Source organism: Limulus polyphemus, unplaced genomic scaffold, assembly GCF_000517525.1.
Source record: "Limulus polyphemus unplaced genomic scaffold, Limulus_polyphemus-2.1.2 Scaffold1769, whole genome shotgun sequence".
Lineage (NCBI taxonomy): Eukaryota > Metazoa > Arthropoda > Merostomata > Xiphosura > Limulidae > Limulus > Limulus polyphemus.
The window spans coordinates 112-10,171 of record NW_013667379.1 but is presented as its reverse complement, the minus strand read 5'-3'; the positions used below and the strand labels follow the sequence as shown (position 1 = coordinate 10,171).

The window sequence follows — 10,060 nt, the reverse complement described above, 5'->3', positions numbered from 1 at the left end:
TATATATATATATATATATATATATATATATATCAATACTGTAACTAAATACTGTAACCGGGCCCAGATAAAGAGGTAAAAAATTCGTGGAATCTGATCAAAAGCGCAATATATAAGAATAATAAGGCAATTATAAAGAACAAAATATTTCGCCAAACTGAATCCTTGTAACTTAAGGGACCTGACTTGTCATCTTTATTTTTCTATAGTTGTAAACAACAATTACTTTTTTTGTTAATATTTTAGTTAATTATAACGTATATAATAGGGGTTTCCAATAAAACGTACAATTGTAGCCAAGACGACACGCCTAAAACATATATTTTTTTTTAATTTCAAAAACACACATGACATAAGTACTTGATTTCATATCTTTGGATAACTTAATGTTTTTGCATTCATGGTTGGCTTATGGGTAATCTTCCCTTATACACAGAATGTTTTCGATATTATTTACTCTATAACCATAATGGCATGGAAAGTAAATATTATGTTAAAATATCAATACGTTCTAGAGATATAGCCTACTTCTACGATCAGAGAAATTGACCCTATTCGTTTAACTGTCTGAGTCCACTTTTTACTTTTGTTTACGTGTAAAATTTCATTCGTGAATTCATAAAGGAAGACTGTAGGATCTTTTGAACTTGAATTGCTGCATCTAATAATTTGCTTCGATTCATCTTTTGAATCATTGGGCCTTACTCAATAGCTCGCGAATTAATCACCAGGGCCGAGTTTATAGGCTACAGAAGATTTGATTATTTGTTCTGCTTTGTGGTTAATTGCTAATCTTACTTCATGCAAGTTATTTGCTGTTGGTCAATTATTAATAAATTCAATCTTCGTTGGCTCTGGAGACACTCACTCTCCACTGGTACCAGGAAAGAACAATCCACACTTCTTGAGATTCAGCTTAAGGTTCTTTCTCCTCCGTTGATCCAGTACTTTTCTCAGTCCATCACAAGCATCATTAAAGACCTTCCCCTGTGTGATTACGTCATCTAAGTAGATGAGTAGGATAGTCCAGAGAAAGAGAACACATTGAATTCATCGTTGTAATGTAGGAAGTATATTATACAATCGAAATGGTATCATAACATATTGCCACAACACATTTCCTGAAGTAAAAACTGTCTTTTCTCAACTTTCTTCATAGACGTACGCTTGCCAATATCCACTCTCTTCAGGTCCATTAACCCTATAAAGTAGAGTCAATCTTTTACAGTAGGTAAGCACTTTTCTTTATGACTTCATTTGTCATACACAACCTTATATATTTACCTCTCCTCTTCTTTTACTTCGAGAGTGCAATTATTGTTCTCCAAGGACTATTATTCGGTTAAGTTACTCTTTGTTCTTTCAGAATTTCTATTTTTGAGAGCCTCAGACTTCTTTGTAAATACAAGTCATCTGATCGACTTATGTATTGAGGCTGCACCTCTATTATATATCTTATGAGATTTCTCATTTATACAGCCTAAGTCATGAGGTCCATTGGAGAAGGTATCTTAGTATCTTATGAGCAAGTCACGCAACCTATGGTGGTTATCAGTTTAAGTCTTTTACTGTTCCAGTCATACAGCCTCTAGAAATGAATTAGTAAGTTCCCTTGTGTGAAGATATGACAGACTTCCTCATCTTGTTTCATGATTACTACTTTTTTGTGTTTTTTTTATGTGGAAGTACTACTTGTTAAACTTCACATCTTGTGATGTTCTGTCCAGTAATAAGTCAGATTTCATGGTTTAGTGTGCTCATGGTCTATTAATGGAATCTTTATTCTTCGGATCTACAAGAGTTTTTCATAAACATAATCGTTTAGAACAAGTTGAGGTATTTGGTTCTATTATAGTCTAATCACTAGATATGAAGTAATTCCTAAGAAGTCCTGTTAATGAATATTTCAATATTTGGTGATATAATAATGCCCTCTGAAAGCTCAAGCTCTGTACTGTAATTGTCGCATGGAGCATAGGATTATCTTGGTCATAAACTGTGAAATAGTTTGAAGCAAGACTAAGCTCACATTCAAGTTTATGCATTAAGTATATTCATTCTTCCTTGATGTCATTTACCCACATCATAATGTGTAAAGACGATTCCCAAGTAAGGGTGACGTGCAACTTTTCTCTTGTTGGAGCTTTATCTCTTTGCATAATTCAATCTTCTTTATATCTGGAGACAATTTCCCGGTTCTTATTATTAGGTTCAAACAATGGTAGCTGTTCAATCAGTGTCAATCAACATGTTGACACGTTTCTAGTTAATGAATCCATTAGCTCGAGGAACAAATTTCCTTAAAACAAGAACTTCTTATCTGGGTTGGGACAGATGGAATACTCTAAGCTCAGCGGTAGCCCATAAGTCTAGCTAATTCCTGTTTTCCTATATCATATTAGAACCTTGTTGTTCCTATGATCGTTTTGGACTCTATGACTCATCATCTACTTGGCTTGTTATCATCTATTAATTCATTACAACTTTGATTATAATGTTCATGTTTTCAAAATTATAGCAGTTCTCCTTTTTTGAAATCTTTTTGGAGAAGTTTTTATTTTCTAAATGATCTTATCTGCAGTTTCTGGCAATGTGTCCTTTTCAGTTGCAATTGAAACATTTATTGTTTTGTGTTTTACTTCTTCCATTCTACCTATTTAATCCTCTGGATTATTCTATATCTCCAGCAGTGGAAATTATGTTTCCACACTATTTGATCTGATACTCCCATAATTACTGAATGGTGCTTTAAGTTGTTTATCTGTACCTTTAATTGATTCACGTTCGCTCGACAACTGAATAGCTTCTCTTCAGGATGTACACCTACTCTGCTTTAGTCCGATTCACATATCATCATTCACTATGGCGGCTGTGAATTGGTCACTTGCCAATTAATCTATTATTTCACGTGAAGCATCTAGCTAAGATAACTGGACAAGATTTATGCTTCTTCCGCGAGTTCAGTTAAGGTATCGCCTTTCCTCCTTACTTTTATCCTAAACTTTTCCTGTATGGTGTAACACTCCGAATCCATTCGATAAGGTGACCACTAATGCATTGTAATTGTTACAAGACAAATATCTTGCTGTTTCACTAATCCATGTATTTACTTTAGAAATTATTTCAAACTATGCATGATATACCCATCGTGCCTTTCCATTATTGTCTGTTGATTTCTGGACTTAACGATGTTGTTGAAATGACTTATTAAATTACGTAACTTGATGAAGTAGTGGTGTTGTCCAGGAATAACCTACACTAACAGTAGCACTGCTGTAGTAGTAATGACACTGTAGATCAGACGTATTTCCATATTCCACATAGTAATTTATGTTTGAAACTGATGTTTTAAACAGATGTACAGAGGCGTGTGGATGGTTTGATCCTTGCAATTGCCATTTCAGTTTGGAGATGTTTTATCACGGTATCAACGTTCTTCTCTACTTCATTGGTCTCGTTTTTATAATCCTTCTATACATTTCTGATGGCTTCTTCAATCTTGTTGTTATCATTTTCTGTACTTCACTGACGTTCCTGTATATTTCATTGATCTTTTTTTGTATTTCTTTGATGTCCTTTTATACTTTGATGATCTTGTTTCTATAATCTTTCTGCTCATCTCCTATGGCTTTTTCGATAAGTAGTTGAAAGTGGTAATGTGGCAGGAAGCTTAATATTAAGTTATTCAAAGTCCAGACTTAGATCGGTTAAAACCAGCAAGACTATTTTATTAACATAGGAAACAAATTCGTGAAAACAGGTAATAACATAAAACAAATAACTTTATTTTTTATCATGTTTCATAGGCGTCAGTTAATCCTACAATGGCAGACTTTTGTTTATAACCGCTCACTTCCAGCGTGGTCCACATATTAAACACTAATATTTTTGTATGTTACAAAATTGAATGTAAAATACTTATTAAAAACATTGGGTGAAATCTATATTTTTATATAAAAATAAATGGAGGGATCCCAGCAGTAATTAGTGGATTAATTTCACTATTGATGGCATTTTTGTTCACGTTGTTTGTTTGACTCGTATGTTATTAAGTTATGAACCCATAAGCTAGTTGATGCAAAAATAGTTTAGAAAACCAATCTGTTTAGAAAGTTGATAGGGTGAAGTGAGTATTTTATCAGAATGTTTCAAGATGAAATATTTCTATTTTACTTTTTTGTTCTACAAATAAACGCCAGTAAACTATGATAAAGCTAATAACACAAACTAATAATAATAATAATATCTGCTATGTAATCGTAACATTGCATATAAAAGCAGTTAGAAAGAAATCTGCAAATGTTAAGTTTCTGTTAAAATCGGTTAAATCTATGACTTTCAGACTTTTCAGTTGTTTTTTGGTGCACAAACCTTCCTAGGGGCAAAAAGACTACTGTTAACAGTAACCGAGTTTTTGCTCAAGCTATTTCCGCTGCACAAACCACGAACTTTGCTTCAGGCTAGTTGTTATACCATTTATGTCTATGAAAACAGTTGCCTTAAAACCTGTAATATAAAGGGTATAGAGAACCATATGGATATAAATGTTGAAAGACCTTATACTAGTTAAAATATCTGTTTCTAAAGCTAGGAATGTCAGTTTTACAATAAAAACTGTACGAAAAAATTAACTCCCTTCACACATAGTGAGTCTGATGTGTTAGTAATCGAATATAAAGGCTCGAAGTACCGTATTTGCTCTTTCCTAAACTGGTAACCTAATCTTCTGAGGCCCAGAAAATTATGATGCAACTAAAACATAAGTTTTTTTATGATATATTTACTATAATGAACTAAACATGATGACAGAATAAATAATTCCTACTTGTCCAATGGAATGCCCCTCTGTAAGATACTACTTCTATGTGTGTTCAAATAACACGATGTGATTAGTACTTTTAAGCGACAAATCTCGACAACTATATCTTACGAGGTTATAGAACGTATCAATAAAAATATTGTGTGCGGACTTATAACGCTAGAAAGCGGGTTTCGATACCCGTGGTGGGCAGAGCACAGATAGCCCATTGTGTAGCTTTGTGCTTAATTAAAAAAACTAACTAACAAGATACTGGAATTTTTTATTGAAATAAGAAAATAAAAGCCTAGTATAAACGCAAAATTCAAATTCTCAATGGCTGAATATCAGATTAGTTCGTTTTAATATGTTGCAATTTTAAGTTGACAAAAAATATACATATTAATCTATTTTTGCTGGAATGTTTTCACTGAGTGCGAACAACTTCAGCTATTTCTCAAAATACAATAATTTTTTTTTGTTATCTTCCTATTGTATTTAGCCATGTATCTAAATAGTCTGTCAAAGAAATGTGCTAACGACTTTGAACATTTTTACTCAGTTTATAAAAAAAACAACTATTACTGGAGTCTGATTAAAAGAGTTATTCATTTGTCCGTTTCAGATTTTCGAACAAAGCTACATAAGAGCCACGTGTGCTTAGTCGTCCCTAATTTTGAGCTGATAGATTAAAGGGAAGACAGCTAGCTACTCAACAGCACCGATCAACAACTTTTGGGCTGCTCTTGTCTGACCAAATAATGGATTTTACCGTCATTCGTATAACGTACCGGCAACTCTAAAGTGCAGAGTGCATTTTTGTGGCAACAATTTATTCGTTGTCAAGCCCAAAGCTACATAATGGGCTATCTGTGCTGTGCCCGCCATGGGTATCGAAACCCGGTTTTTAACATTATAAGCCTTCAGACTTGCCGCTGAGCCACTAAAAGGCTGCTGCAAGGAGACGAGATACGTTAATCCTCGTATTCATATTCCGGTTTGATAATTATGAAGAAAAACATATTTAGTTTTCAGACGTTTCGGAACTTACAAAGAAAGTCAGTGGTGGATATGTTCTATATCCACCATTTTGTTTAAGAGCGGTGAACAACACTCGTAGAAACAAAACATCGCACAAAGAACTGACAAAGTCTTGAAATAGTCTGAAATTGCTGGTGATATTTTAGCCAATTATATAAATTAAAAAAAAAAATCACCATAAGTTTCATGAATAAAGAAATTGTTTTAGGCTAAGCAGGTACTAAATACCAGAATTATGTCGCTCATAATAACGATTGCAGAAACTAATAATTCACCCTTGTTTTAAAGTACTAGTCACTGAGAGAGAACGTCATCTGACTGTTGCTTTCTTTTTCCGTGCAGTTAAAAAGCTCACGAATTATCATACAGATGTGTGGTGAGGATAAAAATTAAGATCAATAGATTGCAAACATGATAATTTCAATGACTAATCAAAGGTTTAATAAACGCTCCAAACTTAGTACAGGAATTTATACAATTTTTAAGAGTCCAAATATAAAATTTATATGATTATGCAGTTTTCTCAACCAATGCTATAAACAAATAAACGACTGTTTTTGTTTTATATCTAACACAGTTCAGAAAATTTGATGCATCACGATTTGAATTTTTTGTTCTGTTTCCAAGTTTAAAAAAAAAGACAAATGAAACATGCTCGCCCTTTCAGCTGTGGGGGCGTTATAATGTGACGGTCAATCCCACTATTCGTTGGTAAAATAGTAGCGCAAGAGTTGGCGGTGGGTGGTGATGACTAACTGCCTTCCCTCTAGTCTTACACTGCTAAATTAGGGACGGCTAGCGCAGATAGCCCTCGTGTAGCTATGCGCGAAATTCAAAAACAAACAATATTATCCGAAAGTAATAAAAAAAAATGCCTTTGAGTTTCTAAAAGACAGTTTACTGACATTGTTCACTGTTTGGCACACAAGATAGCAGGAAATAGCACACGATCCGCGAGTTGTGAGTATGTAGCATTATATAACAGGTTGGGAGTGAGTGGAGTGACGTAGGAGCGTAAACAACTCGTATTTGTTTAAAAAATGTATATAGAATCCTGTATTCAAACTTACTTTTTACTATCATGTTTCTCTCCCTACAAAAACAAAATATTATTTATCATTGAAGTTAATCTATATTACAGGTCTTGCACGTGCTAACCGGTCTTGCCCTGTGCAACTGTTGTTTTTCGTTTTTCGCGCGTACTTGTTTGCACAACGTATGTCTGTAATAGTCGAAAAATTTAACAAAAAAAATTAAATAAATATATATATATATAGATTTGTGACAACCGTTGTGATAAATAGGATATTCTTAACAAAAGCTAATCGCAACGTTCCGTCATATCTGGAGGAACGGTTATGCTGACTGAGGTATTTGGTTCATAATAACTTCAGTATAATTTTGTTTTTATTAGCTGACATTTCGGCTTCTAGCCTTTATAGGAGATTACAGCAAACAAACGTAATGGTATTTACAAAGACTGAGCTACAGAACGCGATTGTTGTTCACGTGACTGGTTGAGACAACTTTATTTGTAGCTTTATTTTTACTTTTTGAGGCTATAGTCCTAAATGATTGACAGAAGTTTCTTTTATGACGTCATAGCCCCTGGTATATACAATGGTATGTATCAGTTTATACAGCTATGTAGGAAAACACTGTGATTTCTTTAAATACGTTATATGCACCGTTTTTATTCATAGTAAGTAGTTTGTTACTGATAAGAATATCCTGAATAGTAAAAGATTATCATTATAAAATACATCTTAAACGGAGTATAGCTTAAAAAAGGTTTACTGCAATGAAAGACACCGGTAGAGTTCGGGATCGTGAGCTAGTATACTTTCAGTTTTTCATATTAAGCTTCTACTGACATTTGGAGCACAGCTTATAACCAAAAGTAAACTAGCGCTAAACCAATGACTTTAATAATTTCACAACCAAAAGTAAAAGTCGCAAATTTAATATAATAGATAGAGAGGCAAACAGCGAATAACATTACAAACTACGTATGAGTAGGTACTATAAGTTGAATATTGAACAACAGGCAAACATTATAAGGTGATTATTGAACACCAGGCAAACATTATAAGGTGATTATTGAACACCAGGCAAACATTATAAGGTGATTATTGAACACCAAGCAAACATTATAAGGTGATTATTGAACACAAGGCAAACATTATAAGGTGATTATTGAACACCAGGCAAACATAACCACTCTGTAATTTTTAGTCATCCATACACAAGCTAATAAAAACCAGAGCTCGTAGATTTTCATACCTGAAATTATAAAATATAACGTGGAAAAAAAGGCATCCATACAGATGCAATGGTCCGTATTTTCCCTCTTTTTTTTTTTTGTTTATCTATCATTCTTCGAACTACAGAAATCTCCTGAGACATTATTTTATCAGTAACTGTGTAATTCTGTTCTGTGGTGACGCACCTCTCCTCCAAGTATAAAACCTCCTGACACATTATTTTTAGCAATAACTGAGTAATGCTGATCTATGGCAATGTACCTTTCCTCCAAATACAGAAACCTCCTGGGACACTTCTGTCTGGTGACTCACCATATTTTTAAAACTAAAATAATCTTCTCTTGTGAAGTGATTCATCTGAAACATTCTTCAACTGATACTGATGTGTAAAAAATTCATCGTATTTTTAACTACAAGAGTGATCTGAAACATTCTTCAACTGATACTGATGTGTAAAAATTCATCGTATTTTTAACTACAAGAGTGATCTGAAACATTCTTCAACTGATACTGATGTGTAAAAAATTCATCGTATTTTTAACTACAAGAGTGATCTGAAACATTCTTTCAATAGCACTGTTGTGCAGTGACTCATCGTATTTTGAACTACAAGAGTGATCTGAAACTTATCTTCAATAGCACTGTTGTGCAGTGACTCATCGTATTTTGAACTACAAGAGTGATCTGAAACTTACCTTCAATAACACTGTTGTGCAGTGACTCATCGTATTTTGAATGACAAGAGTGATCTGAAACATTCCTTCACTAACACTGTTGTGCAGTGACTCGTCATTTTTCAAATCACAAGAGTCATCTGAAATGTTCTTTCAACTAATATTGTTGTGCAAGACTCATCGTTTCAAACTACAACAATCCCCTGAATCATTCTTTATGAAAGTAATAGAGCTGTGCAGAGTAGTTTTGGAACTACAAGAATCACCTGGTGTTTTAGGTTCAGTGACCCACCGTTTTCCGCAGTACAAGTATCTTCTGAAATAGTCACAAAGTGAGTCAATAACCCCCATGACGTTACTAACTAGATATGTGTGTCGTCTGAGAAACTGATACACATAAACATAGGTATACATATCATCACTGTATCTTGCACAGTCTCCCTATAAATTGTGTTATTATTAAGACCAAATGAAAATAAAAAAATAAAACGAAATTCACGTTAAAGAAATATGAAGTTTAGAATAAATCCTTATTATTCCACACATAACTATTATTTTTTAAATGTAGTTTTTAATGTTTAGAATAAATACAAATACATGCTGAAGGCTCGGTAAAGTTATCTCTTTGGCATTCCTTTGTTTCTTTTGGAAAGAGTCAGCAATACATGAAGATTAGATTTTATGTTGCCTTTTTTTTTTTCTCTTCATTTTTTGTAACTCTAAAAATATTGGAACTTATCATTTAGATGAACAGAAATTTATTCTTACAAAACCGAAACATAGTTTTGCTGGAAACCACTACAAGATATCCTAATATTGTAAATATTAAAAGTTAAAACTTACCAGTTAATGGTTGATTTTGGTTATTTCATGCTTGTTTATAAAGAGATGCACACAACATTAAACATGTGTCGTACTCAGAACGGTAGATTAACTTCTGTTGTACCACGTGTATTTACTTTAGTACATAATTTCTACATCCATAACACACAACATTCGTTCTGTTACGCATTGATGAGTATCTGTTTCGAGCCGCGTTTTAAATCAAGGTTGCTATGACGACAGAGGAAAAAGGAGGAGCCTAAACTTGAAACGGCTAAAGCGTCAACCACTCATAAAACACTCAATAATACTCTTGCTGTTCCAGTAGTAAGCTAAGTATGTTTTTTGGTTGATATTAGGTCGTCATGTTCATGTCGCTTTTTTTTTAGATGAAAAAACCCGAACAACTTATATATTAAACCAAAACATTTATTAAATGAAATAGTCTCCATTTTTGTCGG

The 10,060-nt window shown here is 33.4% G+C and overlaps 1 protein-coding gene across 1 annotated transcript in view; it reads right to left on the bottom strand.

Moving 5' to 3' along the window:
* The window catches only part of LOC106464878 (leucine-rich repeat-containing protein 15-like), a 25,100-nt gene extending 15,310 nt beyond the window's left edge, over positions 1 to 9,790 (bottom strand). Inside the window, exon 1 of the mRNA XM_022392680.1 lies at positions 9,621 to 9,790. The gene's annotated coding sequence lies outside the window, so the exon portion shown is untranslated. The remainder of the gene's footprint in view (positions 1 to 9,620) is intronic.
* Between the last annotated feature and the right edge of the window lie 270 nt (positions 9,791 to 10,060).